The 16376-nt window shown below is 43.9% G+C and overlaps 1 long non-coding RNA gene across 2 annotated transcripts in view; it reads right to left on the bottom strand.

Annotated features, from left to right (window-relative positions):
* LOC307181420 overlaps positions 1-16376 on the bottom strand; it is a 447344-nt gene that overhangs the window by 63242 nt on the left and 367726 nt on the right. The window lies entirely within an intron of this gene.

The following is a 16376-nucleotide window of genomic DNA, read 5'->3' as shown; positions in this document are numbered from 1 at the left end:
GAACGTCCACAATGATGCACTTGGCCAAAAAGGGCATATGCGTTTTTTCCTGAATATATTCAGGAAAAAACGCATATGCCCTTTTTGGCCAACCAAGCAAGCTTGCAAAGGAAATCTGCACTACAATGAAGTCTCACTTCCCCCCGGTCAAAAGGGCCATCTGAAAAAAGTGTAAAATCCAGAAAGGCAGGACAGGCCATGGAGAACTGGGAGCCTTGTTATGCTGACGGGCGGGATGTAAATTGCCAACAACCACTCGGGAGAAGTGTATGGTGTTTCCTGAAACATCTAAAAAACAAAGCAACAGAACCTAGGGCACTTCCACTTATGGTCCTATAGCTTAGGGAAATTAAAATCAAAAAGACACAGCCACCCCAAAGTTTGGAATGGCTCTGTTTACAAGAACCTCGTTTACAGTACAAGTTCAACATCGCAGAAAGTGAAAAATGGATAAAGAAGTTGTGGTATTTACTTACAAAGCAATATCACTCAGCAATGGAAACAGTGTCATCAGGCCCTTAGCAGCACAATGAGTGGATTCAGGTATGATGATTCTAACTGAAATAAGGCACACAGAAAAGGAAACATCATAAGATATCAGTAATACACGGAATGTAAACTTGGCTACACAGGAACTGAATTACAGAACAGAACATGGTCTCAAATTTAGAAAACCAACTTATGCTTGCTTAAGGGGAAAGGTGAGTTGGGGTGCTGCATAAAACCAGAGATTGAAATGAGCACAGATAAAGTTCCTTAAGCCAAATATGGAATAGACAAGAGCTACTCCTTGCTCAACGAAATGGACTCAACACCGCATATTAAACGCCTAAGAATGTACCTGACTAGTAAGTATCTTAAAACCGATGGATTGTTATGTCTCTGAAAGAGAATCAAGCATGTGTACAGGGGCATAAACGCAGCAGTGATAGGATTGGAGAGGTTCGGTGAGCAAATGAAGACCCTTTGAATTCATATTGCATGGTACCCATTCCACGGGTTTCAACTACCCAGGTTTTAGGTATTCTTCCTTAAGCTAAAACATGCATGTGGAACCCAGAGTATGATCAACCATGTGATCGGGAGACGTGTTCAAATATGTCTCAGTTTTCGTACCCTGGTACTCGGGTGCAACATTCCAGACGCTTTACTAACACTCTCCCGACTTGGAGAGTCAGTCCCTTTAACCTCCTGTTTGGCCCAGTTTGCAATTTCTGCGGAAGATGAACAGGAATAGCGAGAACCAATGCGAAACTAGCTGGAGGTGTCTGGACGGGCAAATTTAACTCTCATTTCCCACCAGGAAGAGGAATTAACCAAAGGCTCAGCGTGCCATGCCTGAACCAAATTAGGGCCTGAAGCCATCCTGCGGTGTTGCGGCCAGGTCACAAGAAAGCGAGTTGAAGAAAGGAGCTCAGGGGTACTGTAATTCACAAACCTGCAGAGTTATAAATGACAGCTATCGTCCAAAAATAGACTGAAGTAAGGCTGCCAAGAGGACTTGAAAGCGGGGCAGAATTGCAAGAAACCGATTTCAGGAGGTAGACTGAAATTGCATTGAAAGCATAGGAAAAGAGGCAGAACGTCCACAATGATGCACTTGGCCAAAAAGGGCGTATCCGTTTTTTCCTGAATATATTCAGGAAAAAACGCATGCGCCCTTTTTGGCCAACCAAGCAAGCTTGCAAAGGAAATCTGCACTACAATGAAGTCTCACTTCCCCCCCGGTCAAAAGGGCCATCTGAAAAAAGTGTAAAATCCAGAAAGGCAGGACAGGCCATGGAGAACTGGGAGCCTTGTTATGCTGATGGGCGGGATGTAAATTGCCAACAGACACTCGGGAGAAGTGTATGGTGTTTCCTGAAACATCTAAAAAACAAAGCAACAGAGCCTAGGGCACTTCCACTTATGGTCCTATAGCTTAGGGAAATTAAAATCAAAAAGACACAGCCACCCCAAAGTTTGGGACGACTCTGTTTACAAGAACCTCGTTTACAGTACAAGTTCAACATCGCAGAAAGTGAAAAATGGATAAAGAAGTTGTGGTATTTACTTACAAAGCAATATCACTCAGCAATGAAATCTATGTCATCAGGCCCTTAGCATCACAATGAGTGGATTCAGGTATGATGATTCTAACTGAAATAAGTCACACAGAAAAAGAAACATCATAAGGTATCAGTAATACACGGAATGTAAACTTGGCTACACAGGAACTGAATTACAGAGCAGAACAGGGTCTCAAATTTAGAAAACCAACTTATGCTTGCTTAAGGGTAAAGGTGAGTTGGGGTGCTGCATAAAACCAGAGATTGAAATGAGCACAGATAAAGTTCCTTAAGTCAAATATGGAATAGACAAGAGCTACTCCTTGCTCAACGAAATGGACTCAAAACCCCATATTAAACGCCTAAGAATGTACCTGACTAGTAAGTACCTTAAAACCTATGGATTGCTATGTCTCCAAAAGAGAATCAAGCGTGTGTACAGGGGCATAAACGCAGCAGTGATAGGATTGGAGAGGTTCGGTGAGCAAATGAAGACCCTTTGAAGTCATATTGCATGGTACCCATTCCACGGGTCTCAACTCTCCAGGTTTAAGGTATTCTTCCTTCAGCTAAAACATGCATGTGGAACCTAGAGTATGATCAACCATGTGATCGGGAGACGTGTTCAAATATGTCTCAGTTTTCGTACCCTGGTACTCGGGTGCAACATTCCAGACGCTTTACTAACACTCTCCCGACTTGGAGAGTCAGTCCCTTTAACCTCCTGTTTGGCCCAGTTTGCAATTTCTGCGGAAGATGAACAGGAATAGCGAGAACCAATGAGAGACTAGCTGGAGGTGTCTGGACGGGCAAATTTAACTCTCATTTCCCACCAGGAAGAGGAATTAACCAAAGGCTCAGCGTGCCGTGCCGGAACCAGATTAGGGCCTGAAGCCATCCTGCGGTGTTGCGGCCAGGTCACAAGAAAGCGAGTTGAAGAAAGGAGCTCAGGGGCACTGTAATTCACAAACCTGCAGAGTTATAAATGACAGCTATCGTCCAAAAATATACTGAAGTAAGGCTGCCAAGAGGACTTGAAAGCGGGGCAGAATTGCAGGAAACCGATTTCAGAAGGTACACTGGAATTGCATTGAAAGCATAGGAAAAGAGGCAGAACGTCCACAATGATGCACTTGGCCAAAAAGGGCGTATGCGTTTTTTCCTGAATATATTCAGGAAAAAACGCATACGCCCTTTTTGGCCAACCAATCAAGCTTGCAAAGGAAATCTGCACTACAATGAATTCTCACTTGCCCCGGTCAAAAGGGCCATCTGAAAAAAGTGTAAAATCCAGAAAGGCAGGACAGGCCATGGAGAACTGGGTGCCTTGTTATGCTGATGGGCGGGATGTAAATTGCCAACAACCACTCGGGAGAAGTGTATGGTGTTTCCCGAAACATCTAAAAAACAAAGCAACAGAACCTAGGGCACTTCCACTTATGGTCCTATAGCTTAGGGAAATTAAAATCAAAAAGACACAGCCACCCCAAAGTTTGGAACGGCTCTGTTTACAAGAACCTCGTTTACAGTACAAGTTCAACATCGCAGAAAGTGAAAAATGGATAAAGAAGTTGTGGTATTTACTTACAAAGCAATATCACTCAGCAATGAAATCTGTGTCATCAGGCCCTTAGCAGCACAATGAGTGGATTCAGGTATGATGATTCTAACTGAAATAAGTCACACAGAAATAGAAACATCATAAGATATCAGTAATACACAGAATGTAAACTTGGCTACACAGGAACTGAATTACAGAACAGAACAGGGTCTCAAATTTAGAAAACCAACTTATGCTTGCTTAAGGGTAAAGGTGAGTTGGGGTGCTGCATAAAACCAGAGATTGAAATGAGCACAGATAAAGTTCCTTAAGCCAAATATGGAATAGACAAGAGCTACTCCTTGCTCAACGAAATGGACTCAACACCACATATTAAACGCCTAAGAATGTACCTGACTAGTAAGTATCTTAAAACCTATGGATTGCTATGTCCCCAAAAGAGAATCCAGCATGTGTACAGGGGCATAAACGCAGCAGTGATAGGATTGGAGAGGTTCGGTGAGCAAATGAAGACCCTTTGAAGTCATATTGCATGGTACCCATTCCACGGGTTTCAACTACCCAGGTTTAAGGTATTCTGCCTTCAGCTAAAACATGCATGTGGAACCTAGAGTATGATCAACCATGTGATCGGGAGACGTGTTCAAATATGTCACAGTTTTCGTACCCTGGTACTCGGGTGCAACATTCCAGACGCTTTACTAACACTCTCCCAACTTGGATAGTCAGTCCCTTTAACCTCCTGTTTGGCCCAGTTTGCAATTTCTGCGGAAGATGAACAGGAATAGCGAGAACCAATGAGAGACTAGCTGGAGGTGTCTGAACGGGCAAATTTAACTCTCATTTCCCACCAGGAAGAGGAATTAACCAAAGGCTCAGCGTGCCGTGCCGGAACCAGATTAGGGCCTGAAGCCATCCTGCGGTGTTGCAGCCAGGTCACAAGAAAGCGAGGTGAAGAAAGGAGCTCAGGGTCACTGTAATTCACAAACCTGCAGAGTTATAAATGACAGCTATCGCCCAAAAATAGACTGAAGTAAGGCTGCCAAGAGGACTTGAAAGTGGGGCAGAATTGCAGGAAACCGATTTCAGGAGGTAGACTGAAATTGCATTTCAAGCATAGGAAAAGAGGCAGAACGTCCACAATGATGCACTTGGCCAAAAAGGGCGTATGCGTATTTTCCTGAATATATTCAGGAAAAAACGCATACGCACTTTTTGGCCAAACAAGCAAGCTTGCAAAGGAAATCTGCACTACAATGAAGTCTCACTTCCCCCCGGTCAAAAGGGCCATCTGAAAAAAGTGTAAAATCCAGAAAGGCAGGACAGGCCATGGAGAACTGGGAGCCTTGTTATGCTGATGGGCGGGATGTAAATTGCCAACAGAGACTAGGGAGAAGTGTATGGTGTTTCCTGAAACATCTAAAAAACAAAGCAACAGAGCCTAGGGCACTTCCACTTATGGTCCTATAGCTTAGGGAAATTAAAATAAAAAAGACACAGCCACCCCAAAGTTTGGGACGCCTCCGTTTACAAGAACCTCATTTACCGTACAAGTTCAATATCACAGAAAGTGAAAAATGGATAAAGAACTTGTGGTACTTACGTACAATGCAGTATCACTCAGCAATGAAATCTATGTTATCAGGCTCGTAGCAGCATAATGAGTGGATTCAGGTACGATGATTCTAACTGAAATAGGTCACACAGAAAAAGAAACATCATAAGATATCACTAATACACAGAATGTAAACTTGGCTACACAGGAACTGAATTCCAAAACAGAACAGGGTCTCAAATTTAGAAAAGCAACTTATGCTTGCTTAAGGGGAAAGGTGAGTTGGGGTGCTGCATAAAACCAGAGATTGAAATGAGCACAGATAAAGTTCCTTAAGCCAAATATGGAATAGACAAGAGCTACTCCTTGCTCAATGAAATGGACTCAACACCGCATATTAAACGCCTAAGAATGTACCTGACTAGTAAGTATCTTAAAACCTATGGATTGCTATGTCTCCGAAAGAGAATCAAGCATGTGTACAGGGGCATAAACGCAGCAGTGATAGGATTGGAGAGGTTCGGTGAGCAAATGAAGACCCTTTGAAGTCATATTGCATGGTACCCATTAAACGGGTCTTAACTCTCAAGGTTTAAGGTATTCTTCCTTCAGCTAAAACATGCATGTGGAACCCAGAGTATGATCAACCATGTGAACGGGAGACGTGTTCAAATATGTCTCAGTTTTCCTCCCCTGGTACTCGGGTGCAACATTCCAGAGGCTTTACTAACACTCTCCCCACTTGGAGAGTCAGCGCCTTTAACCTCCTGTTTGGCCCAGTTTGCAATTTCTGCGGAAGATGAACAGGAATAGCGAGAACCAATGAGAGACTAGCTGGAGGTGTCTGGACGGGCAAATTTAACTCTCATTTCCCACCAGGAAAAGGAAATAATGAAAGGCTCAGCGTGCCGTGCCGGAACCAGATTAGGGCCTGAAGCCATCCTGCGGTGTTGCGGCCAGGTCACAAGAAAGCAAGTTGAAGAAAGGAGCTCAGGGGCACTGTAATTCACAAACCTGCAGAGTTATAAATGACAGCTATCGTCCAAAAATAGACTGAAGTAAGGCTGCCAAGAGGACTTGAAAGCGGGGCAGAATTGCAGGAAACCGATTTCAGGAGGTAGACTGGAATTGCATTGAAAGCATAGGAAAAGAGGCAGAACGTCCACAATGATGCACTTGGCCAAAAAGGGCGTATGCGTTTTTTCCTGAATATATTCAGGAAAAAACGCATACGCCCTTTTTGGCCAACCAAGCAAGCTTGCAAAGGAAATCTGCACTACAATGAAGTCTCACTTCCCCCCGGTCAAAAGGGCCATCTGAAAAAAGTGTAAAATTCAGAAAGGCAGGACAGGCCATGGAGAACTGGGAGCCTTGTTATGCTGATGGGCGGGATGTAAATTGCCAACAGACACTCGGGAGAAGTGTATGGTGTTTCCTGAAACATCTAAAAAACAAAGCAACAGAGCCTAGGGCACTGCCACTTATGGTCCTATAGCTTAGGGAAATTAAAATCAAAAAGACACAGCCACCCCAAAGTTTGGGACGCCTCTGTTTACAAGAACCTCGTTTACAGTACAAGTTCAACATCGCAGAAAGTGAAAAATGGATAAAGAAGTTGTGGTATTTACTTACAAAGCAATATCACTCAGCAATGAAATCTGTGTCATCAGGCCCTTAGCATCACAATGAGTGGATTCAGGTATGATGATTCTAACTGAAATAAGTCACACAGAAAAAGAAACATCATAAGATATCAGTAATACACGGAATGTAAACTTGGCTACATAGGAACTGAATTACAGAACAGAACAGGGTCTCAAATTTAGAAAACCAACTTATGCTTGCTTAAGGGTAAAGGTGAGTTGGGGTGCTGCATAAAACCAGAGATTGAAATGAGCACAGATAAAGTTCCTTAAGCCAAATATGGAATAGACAAGAGCTACTCCTTGCTCAACGAAATGGACTCAACACCCCACATTAAACGCCTAAGAATGTACCTGACTAGTAAGTATCTTAAAACCTATGGATTGCTATGTCTCCAAAAGAGAATCAAGCATGTGTACAGGGGCATAAACGCAGCAGTGATAGGATTGGAGAGGTTCGGTGAGCAAATGAAGACCCTTTGAAGTCATATTGCATGGTATCCATTCCACGGGTTTCAACTACCCAGGTTTAAGGTATTCTTCCTTCAGCTAAAACATGCATGTGGAACCTAGAGTATGATCAACCATGTGATCGGGAGACGTGTTCAAATATGTCTCAGTTTTCCTCCCCTGGTACTCGGGTGCAACATTCCAGACGCTTTACTAACACTCTCCCCACTTGGAGAGTCAGTCCCTTTAACCTCCTGTTTGGCCCAGTTTGCAATTTCTGCGGAAGATGAACAGGAATAGCGAGAACCAATGAGAGGCTAGCTGGAGGTGTCTGGACGGGCAAATTTAACTCTCATTTCCCACCAGGAAGAGGAATTAACCAAAGGCTCAGTGTGCCGGGCCGGAACCAGATTAGGGCCTGAAGCCATCCTGCGGTGTTGCGGCCAGGTCACAAGAAAGCGAGTTGAAGAAAGGAGCTCAGGGGCACTGTAATTCACAAACCTGCAGAGTTATAAATGACAGCTATCGTCCAAAAATAGACTGAAGTAAGGCTGCCAAGAGGACTTGAAAGCGGGGCAGAATTGCAGGAAACCGATTTCAGGAGGTAGACTGGAATTGCATTGAAAGCATAGGAAAAGAGGCAGAACGTCCACAATGATGCACTTGGCCAAAAATGGCATATGCGTTTTTTCCTGAATATATACAGGAAAAAACGCATACGCCCTTTTTGGCCAACCAAGCAAGCTTGCAAAGGAAATCTGCACTACAATGAAGTCTCACTTCCCCCCGGTCAAAAGGGCCATCTGAAAAAAGTGTAAAATCCAGAAAGGCAGGACAGGCCATGGAGAACTGGGAGCCTTGTTATGCTGATGGGCGGGATGTAAATTGCCAACAGACACTCGGGAGAAGTGTGTGGTGTTTCCTGAAACATCTAAAAAACAAAGCAACAGAGCCTAGGGCACTTCCACTTATGGTCCTATAGCTTAGGGAAATTAAAATCAAAAAGACACAGCCACCCCAAAGTTTGGAACGGCTCTGTTTACAAGAACCTCGTTTACAGTACAAGTTCAACATCGCAGAAAGTGAAAAATGGATAAAGAAGTTGTGGTATTCACTTACAAAGCAATATCACTCAGCAATGAAATCTATGTCATCAGGCCCTTAGCAGCACAATGAGTGGATTCAGGTATGATGATTCTAACTGAAATAAGTCACACAGAAAAAGAAACATCATAAGATATCAGTAATACACGGAATGGAAACTTGGCTACACAGGAACTGAATTACAGAACAGAACAGGGTCTCAAATTTAGAAAAACAACTTATGCTTGCTTAAGGGGAAAGGTGAGTTGGGGTGCTGCATAAAACCAGAGATTGAAATGAGCACAGATAAAGTTCCTTAAGCCAAATATGGAATAGACAAGAGCTACTCCTTGCTCAACAAAATGGACTCAACACCGCATATTAAACGCCTAAGAATGTACCTGACTAGTAAGTATCGTAAAACCTATGGATTGCTATGTCTCCAAAAGAGAATCAAGCATGTGTACAGGGGCATAAACGCAGCAGTGATAGGATTGCAGAGGTTCGGTGAGCAAATGAAGACCCTTTGAAGTCATATTGCATGGTACCCATTACACGGGTCTCAACTCTCCAGGTTTAAGGTATTCTTCCTTCAGCTAAAACATGCATGTGGAACCCAAGTATGATCAACCATGTGAACGGGAGACGTGTTCAAATATGTCTCAGTTTTCCTCCCCTGGTACTCGGATGCAACATTCCAGACGCTTTACTAACACTCTCCCCACTTGGAGAGTCAGCGCCTTTAACCTCCTGTTTGGCCCAGTTTGCAATTTCTGCGGAAGATGAACAGGAATAGCGAGAACCAATGAGAGGCTAGCTGGAGGTGTCTGGACGGGCAAATTTAACTCTCATTTCCCACCAGGAAGAGGAATTAACCAAAGGCTCAGCATGCCGGGCCGGAACCAGATTAGGGCCTGAAGCCATCCTGCGGTGTTGCGGCCAGGTCACAAGAAAGCGAGTTGAAGAAAGGAGCTCAGGGGCACTGTAATTCACAAACCTGCAGAGTTATAAATGACAGCTATCGTCCAAAAATAGACTGAAGTAAGGCTGCCAAGAGGACTTGAAAGTGGGGCAGAATTGCAGGAAACCGATTTCAGGAGGTAGACTGGAATTGCATTGAAAGCATAGGAAAAGAGGCAGAACGTCCACAATGATGCACTTGGCCAAAAAGGGCGTATGCGTTTTTTCCTGAATATATTCAGGAAAAAACGCATACGCCCTTTTTGGCCAACCAAGCAAGCTTGCAAAGGAAATCTGCACTACAATGAAGTCTCACTTCCCCCCGGTCAAAAGGGCCATCTGAAAAAAGTGTAAAATCCAGAAAGGCAGGACAGGCCATGGAGAACTGGGAGCCTTGTTATGCTGATGGGCGGGATGTAAATTGCCAACAGACACTTGGGAGAAGTGTATGGTGTTTCCTGAAACATCTAAAAAACAAAGCAACAGAGCCTAGGGCACTGCCACTTATGGTCCTATAGCTTAGGGAAATTAAAATCAAAAAGACACAGCCACCCCAAAGTTTGGGACGCCTCTGTTTACAAGAACCTCGTTTACAGTACAAGTTCAACATCGCAGAAAGTGAAAAATGGATAAAGAAGTTGTGGTATTTACTTACAAAGCAATATCACTCAGCAATGAAATCTGTGTCATCAGGCCCTTAGCATCACAATGAGTGGATTCAGGTATGATGATTCTAACTGAAATAAGTCACACAGAAAAAGAAACATCATAAGATATCAGTAATACACGGAATGTAAACTTGGCTACACAGGAACTGAATTACAGAACAGAACAGGGTCTCAAATTTAGAAAACCAACTTATGCTTGCTTAAGGGTAAAGGTGAGTTGGGGTGCTGCATAAAACCAGAGATTGAAATGAGCACAGATAAAGTTCCTTAAGTCAAATATGGAATAGACAAGAGCTACTCCTTGCTCAACGAAATGGACTAAACACCGCATATTAAACGCCTAAGAATGTACCTGACTAGTAAGTATTGTAAAACCTATGGATTGCTATGTCTCCAAAAGAGAATCAAGCATGTGTACAGGGGCATAAACGCAGCAGTGATAGGATTGGAGAGGTTCGGTGAGCAAATGAAGACCCTTTGAAGTCATATTGCATGGTACCCATTCCACGGGTCTCAACTCTCCAGGTTTAAGGTATTCTTCCTTCAGCTAAAACATGCATGTGGAACCCAAGAATGATCAACCATGTGAACGGGAGACGTGTTCAAATATGTCTCAGTTTTCCTCCCCTGATACTCGGGTGCAACATTCCAGACGCTTTACTAACCCTCTCCCCACTTGGAGAGTCAGCACCTTTAACCTCCTGTTTGGCCCAGTTTGCAATTTCTGCGGAAGATGAACAGGAATACCGAGAACCAATGAGAGGCTAGCTGGAGGTGTCTGGACGGGCAAATTTAACTCTCATTTCCCACCAGGAAGAAGAAATAACCAAAGGCTCAGCGTGCCGTACCGGAACCAGATTAGGGCCTGAAGCCATCCTGCGGTGTTGCGGCCAGCTCAAAAGAAAGCGAGTTGAAGAAAGGAGCTCAGGGGCACTGTAATTCACAAACCTGCAGAGTTATAAATGACAGCTATCGTCCAAAAATAGACTGAAGTAAGGCTGCCAAGAGGACTTGAAAGTGGGGCAGAATTGCAGGAAACCGATTTCAGGAGGTAGACTGGAATTGCATTGAAAGCATAGGAAAAGAGGCAGAACGTCCACAATGATGCACTTGGCCAAAAAGGGCGTATGCGTTTTTTCCTGAATATATTCAGGAAAAAACGCATACGCCCTTTTTGGCCAACCAAGCAAGCTTGCAAAGGAAATCTGCACTACAATGAAGTCTCACTTCCCCCCGGTCAAAAGGGCCATCTGAAAAAAGTGTAAAATCCAGAAAGGCAGGACAGGCCATGGAGAACTGGGAGCCTTGTTATGCTGATGGGCGGGATGTAAATTGCCAACAGACACTTGGGAGAAGTGTATGGTGTTTCCTGAAACATCTAAAAAACAAAGCAACAGAGCCTAGGGCACTGCCACTTATGGTCCTATAGATTAGGGAAATTAAAATCAAAAAGACACAGCCACCCCAAAGTTTGGGACGCCTCTGTTTACAAGAACCTCGTTTACAGTACAAGTTCAACATCGCAGAAAGTGAAAAATGGATAAAGAAGTTGTGGTATTTACTTACAAAGCAATATCACTCAGCAATGAAATCTGTGTCATCAGGCCCTTAGCATCACAATGAGTGGATTCAGGTATGATGATTCTAACTGAAATAAGTCACACAGAAAAAGAAACATCATAAGATATCAGTAATACACGGAATGTAAACTTGGCTACACAGGAACTGAATTACAGAACAGAACAGGGTCTCAAATTTAGAAAACCAACTTATGCTTGCTTAAGGGTAAAGGTGAGTTGGGGTGCTGCATAAAACCAGAGATTGAAATGAGCACAGATAAAGTTCCTTAAGTCAAATATGGAATAGACAAGAGCTACTCCTTGCTCAACGAAATGGACTAAACACCGCATATTAAACGCCTAAGAATGTACCTGACTAGTAAGTATTGTAAAACCTATGGATTGCTATGTCTCCAAAAGAGAATCAAGCATGTGTACAGGGGCATAAACGCAGCAGTGATAGGATTGGAGAGGTTCGGTGAGCAAATGAAGACCCTTTGAAGTCATATTGCATGGTACCCATTCCACGGGTCTCAACTCTCCAGGTTTAAGGTATTCTTCCTTCAGCTAAAACATGCATGTGGAACCCAAGAATGATCAACCATGTGAACGGGAGACGTGTTCAAATATGTCTCAGTTTTCCTCCCCTGATACTCGGGTGCAAAATTCCAGACGCTTTACTAACCCTCTCCCCACTTGGAGAGTCAGCACCTTTAACCTCCTGTTTGGCCCAGTTTGCAATTTCTGCGGAAGATGAACAGGAATACCGAGAACCAATGAGAGGCTAGCTGGAGGTGTCTGGACGGGCAAATTTAACTCTCATTTCCCACCAGGAAGAAGAAATAACCAAAGGCTCAGCGTGCCGTACCGGAACCAGATTAGGGCCTGAAGCCATCCTGCGGTGTTGCGGCCAGCTCAAAAGAAAGCGAGTTGAAGAAAGGAGCTCAGGGGCACTGTAATTCACAAACCTGCAGAGTTATAAATGACAGCTATCGTCCAAAAATAGACTGAAGTAAGGCTGCCAAGAGGACTTGAAAGCGGGGCAGAATTGCAGGAAACCGATTTCAGGAGGTAGACTGGAATTGCATTGAAAGCATAGGAAAAGAGGCAGAACGTCCACAATGATGCACTTGGCCAAAAAGGGCGTATGCGTTTTTTCCTGAATATATTCAGGAAAAAACGCATACGCCCTTTTTGGCCAACCAAGCAAGCTTGCAAAGGAAATCTGCACTACAATGAAGTCTCACTTCCCCCCGGTCAAAAGGGCCATCTGAAAAAAGTGTAAAATCCAGAAAGGCAGGACAGGCCATGGAGAACTGGGAGCCTTGTTATGCTGATGGGCGGGATGTAAATTGCCAACAACCACTCGGGAGAAGTGTATGGTGTTTCCTGAAACATCTAAAAAACAAAGCAACAGAGCCTAGGGCACTGCCACTTATGGTCCTATAGCTTAGGGAAATTAAAATCAAAAAGACACAGCCACCCCAAAGTTTGGATCGGCTCTGTTTATAAGAACCTCGTTTACAGTACAAGTTCAACATCCCAGAAAGTGAAAAATGGATAAAGAAGTTGTGGTATTTACTTACAAAGCAATATCACTCAGCAATGAAATCTGTGTCATCAGGCCCGTAGCAGCACAATGAGTGGATTCAGGTATGATGATTCTAACTGAAATAAGTCACACAGAAAAGAAACATCATAAGATATCAGTAATACACGGAATGTAAACTTGGCTACACAGGAACTGAATTACAGAACAGAACAGGGTCTCAAATTTAGAAAACCAACTTATGCTTGCTTAAGGGTAAAGGTGAGTTGGGGTGCTGCATAAAACCAGAGATTGAAATGAGCACAGATAAAGTTCCTTAAGCCAAATATGGAATAGACAAGAGCTACTCCTTGCTCAACGAAATGGACTCAACACCGCATATTAAACGCCTAAGAATGTACCTGACTAGTAAGTATCTTAAAACCTATGGATTGCTATGTCTCCAAAAGAGAATCAAGCGTGTGTACAGGGGCATAAACGCAGCAGTGATAGGATTGGAGAGGTTCGGTGAGCAAATGAAGACCCTTTGAAGTCATATTGCATGGTACCCATTACACGGGTCTCAACTCTCCAGGTTTAAGGTATTCTTCCTTCAGCTAAAACATGCATGTGGAACCCAAGTATGATCAACCATGTGAACGGGAGACGTGTTCAAATATGTCTCAGTTTTCCTCCCCTGGTACTCGGGTGCAACATTCCAGACGCTTTACTAACACTCTCCCCACTTGGAGAGTCAGCGCCTTTAACCTCCTGTTTGGCCCAGTTTGCAATTTCTGCGGAAGATGAACAGGAATAGCGAGAACCAATGAGAGACTAGCTGGAGGTGTCTGGACGGGCAAATTTAACTCTCATTTCCCACCAGGAAAAGGAAATAACCAAAGGCTCAGCGTGCCGTGCCGGAACCAGATTAGGGCCTGAAGCCATCCTGCGGTGTTGCTGCCAGGTCACAAGAAAGCAAGTTGAAGAAAGGAGCTCAGGGGCACTGTAATTCACAAACCTGCAGAGTTATAAATGACAGCTATCGTCCAAAAATAGACTGAAGTAAGGCTGCCAAGAGGTATTGAAAGCAGGGCAGAATTGCAGGAAACCGATTTCAGGAGGTAGACTGGAATTGCATTGAAAGCATAGGAAAAGAGGCAGAACGTCCACAATGATGCACTTGGCCAAAAAGGGCGTATGCGTTTTTTCCTGAATATATTCAGGAAAAAACGCATACGCCCTTTTTGGCCAACCAAGCAAGCTTGCAAAGGAAATCTGCACTACAATGAAGTCTCACTTCCCCCCGGTCAAAAGAGCCATCTGAAAAAAGTGTAAAATCCAGAAAGGCAGGACAGGCCATGGAGAACTGGGAGTCTTGTTATGCTGATGGGCGGGATGTAAAAACGCATACGCCCTTTTTGGCCAACCAAGCAAGCTTGCAAAGGAAATCTGCACTACAATGAACTCTCACTTCCCCCAGGTCAAAAGGGCCATCTGAAAAAAGTGTAAAATCCAGAAAGGCAGGACAGGCCATGGAGAACTGGGAGCCTTGTTATGCTGATGGGCGGGATGTAAATTGCCAACAACCACTCGGGAGAAGTGTATGGTGTTTCCTGAAACATCTAAAAAACAAAGCAACAGAACCTAGGGCACTTCTACTTATGGTCCTATAGCTTAGGGAAATTAAAATCAAAAAGACACAGCCACCCCAAAGTTTGGAACGGCTCTGTTTACAAGAACCTCGTTTACAGTACAAGTTCAACATCGCAGAAATTGAAAAATGGATAAAGAAGTTGTGGTATTTACTTACAAAGCAATATCACTCAGCAATGAAATCTGTGTCATCAGGCCCTTAGCAGCACAATGAGTGGATTCAGGTATGATGATTCTAACTGAAATAAGTCACACAGAAAAAGAAACATCATAAGATATCAGTAATACACGGAATGTAAACTTGGCTACACAGGAACTGAATTACAGAACAGAACAGGGTCTCAAATTTAGAAAACCAACTTATGCTTGCTTAAGGGGAAAGGTGAGTTGGGGTGCTGCATAAAACCAGAGATTGAAATGAGCACAGATAAAGTTCCTTAGGCCAAATATGGAATAGACAAGAGCTACTCCTTGCTCAACGAAATGGACTCAACACCGCGTATTAAACGCCTAAGAATGTACCTGACTAGTAAGTATCTTAAAACCTATGGATTGCTATGTCTCCAAAAGAGAATCAAGCGTGTGTACAGGGGCATAAACGCAGCAGTGATAGGATTGGAGAGGTTCGGTGAGCAAATGAAGACCCTTTGAAGTCATATTGCATGGTACCCATTACACGGGTCTCAACTCTCCAGGTTTAAGGTATTCTTCCTTCAGCTAAAACATGCATGTGGAACCCAAGTATGATCAACCATGTGAACGGGAGACGTGTTCAAATATGTCTCAGTTTTCGTACCCTGGTACTCGGGTGCAACATTCCAGACGCTTTACTAACACTCTCCCGACTTGGAGAGTCAGTCCCTTTAACCTCCTGTTTGGCCCAGTTTGCAATTTCTGCGGAAGATGAACAGGAATAGCGAGAACCAATGAGAGACTAGCTGGAGGTGTCTGGACGGGCAAATTTAACTCTCATTTCCCACCAGGAAGAGGAATTAACCAAAGGCTCAGCGTGCCGGGACGGAACCAGATTAGGGCCTGAAGCCATCCTGCGGTGTTGCGGCCAGGTCACAAGAAAGCGAGTTGAAGAAAGGAGCTCAGGGGCACTGTAATTCACAAACCTGCAGAGTTATAAATGACAGCTATCGTCCAAAAATAGACTGAAGTAAGGCTGCCAAGAGGACTTGAAAGCGGGGCAGAATTGCAGGAAACCGATTTCAGGAGGTAGACTGGAATTGCATTGAAAGCATAGGAAAAGAGGCAGAACGTCCACAATGATGCACTTGGCCAAAAAGGGTGTATGCGTTTTTTCCTGAATATATTCAGGAAAAAACGCATACGCCCTTTTTGACCAACCAAGCAAGCTTGCAAAGGAAATCTGCACTACAATGAAGTCTCACTTCCCCCCGGTCAAAAGGGCCATCTGAAAAAAGTGTAAAATCCAGAAAGGCAGGACAGGCCATGGAGAACTGGGAGCCTTGTTATGCTGATGGGCGGGATGTAAATTGCCAACAGACACTCGGGAGAAGTGTATGGTGTTTCCTGAAACATTTAAAAAACAAAGCAACAGAGCCTAGGGCACTGCCACCTATGGTCCTATAGCTTAGGGAAATAAAAATCAAAAAGACACAGCCACCCCAAAGTTTGGGACGCCTCTGTTTACAAGAACCT

This window comes from Stenella coeruleoalba (assembly GCF_951394435.1).
Source record: "Stenella coeruleoalba genome assembly, contig: scaffold_155, whole genome shotgun sequence".
Classification (NCBI taxonomy): Eukaryota; Metazoa; Chordata; class Mammalia; order Artiodactyla; family Delphinidae; genus Stenella; species Stenella coeruleoalba.
This window is presented reverse-complemented; position numbering and strand designations above follow the sequence as displayed.